The sequence below is a fragment of the Eurypyga helias genome, unplaced genomic scaffold, assembly GCF_000690775.1.
Source record: "Eurypyga helias isolate BGI_N326 unplaced genomic scaffold, ASM69077v1 scaffold6206, whole genome shotgun sequence".
Classification (NCBI taxonomy): Eukaryota; Metazoa; Chordata; class Aves; order Eurypygiformes; family Eurypygidae; genus Eurypyga; species Eurypyga helias.
In genome coordinates this window covers 16,689-18,171 of record NW_010254545.1, presented here as the reverse complement: position 1 = coordinate 18,171, position 1,483 = coordinate 16,689, and positions in this window count along the sequence as shown.

Sequence of the window (1,483 nt, the reverse complement as noted above, 5' to 3'; positions counted from 1 at the left end):
CCTGCTGCAGACACTTAAAAGCCACCAGCCTCAGGGTCTTCAAACCTCTACTTACTTTTCTTTCTTTCAGGCAAGTATAATACGGGGCTAACAGCTATTTCCTCTGACACGAAGGGAAAGGGTATCACTACCCGCTGTAATCAGTCAGCACAAGATCCTCAGTGGCTGCACCATGAGGAGTTTTATCTGATGCACACACAGTTCACTTGAAATACCCATCTTCCACATTTGCAAAGGATCAGCGATAGCCAGTTTTTCCACAGCTTTAAGAGCACTCTGCTCTCTGAATACACCAAATCCAGTCCTGTCGGTCCAACATGCAATTACACTCACACCTAAAATAGCCCTTCGGCAGTGCCAGCACCACTCATCTCTGCGTCATGCCCCGAGACTCACCGTGCCGGGGTGTGGTGATGGCAAGTTACAGTCGTACAGCTCCCCGGGCACTCCCAGCCCACTTCCTCAAGCACGGCTGGTCACACACTGCTCCCCACACTTTTCCAAAATAGGAAGTTCTATGGTCAAGCCAGTATACCAGTGTATTTTCCTCTTCCTCCCTCTTTAAGCAAGCCTTTTAGGGAAGCACAAGATGCCAGAGGTGCTCAGAAGTTACTCTGCTTGGGTGACACATCTGCTGCCCTGCATGGAGCATCAGGGTGGAGGTTTATGCACAAGGACTGGCTGCATGGACAGGATCCCTCAGTGCATCATTGTGCAAGGACACATCTCCTCCCCAGCTCCAGCTGCCAAGTTTCACTGGGAGGCCACTAATACGTATTTGCCCTCCAGAGGTTACTCAACATCAGCTGTGGGAGCAGCAGCCACTGCCCTCTGGGTGACAAGGGAGTAAGAGTAACCCTAAACCCAGGAGTCACCTTGTCCTTCTTCTCTGTCCCCTAGCCCTCAGAAACAGACCCTTTGGCAAAGCTCCAAGGAAGAAGCATATCTCCCAAGCAAGTCCCACCACCCAGGAGAGGGCAACCAACTGCTCCTGGACACCAGGCTTTCCTGCCCACTCTAGATGTAGCCTTTTCCACCCCTAATTAGCAATGTCAAGAGATGCGATGCTAATACTGGAAGCTGTACAAGACAACTAATGAAACCCATTGCAATGCACAAGTCCCTGGGCATACTACACCAGCCCTAGTGCTTTTTAGGAAGGATTTTGCCTGCAGGCACCTCTAGCTCCTGCCTAAAAATGCTGTTGGCTGGGATATAGCCAGCTCCACTGTCATCCAGCCAAGGGGTTTAGGGCATACTGGCCCCTCCCAGCCTCCCCATGTTAGAGAAACCCCCATGGCCAGAGGGCTGAGCCACGCCAACCCCAGGAGATCCCAGAGCCAGCAGACCTCAGTGGGCCATCAGGAACAGCAAAGGCAGCTCAACCTCCTGCCTCTGCCTGCTCTGGTGCTGCATAGCAAGCATTTTCAGTAGCATCCCCCCACTCAAAGGTGAGGGAGGACACACAACAACAGGGCCAAAA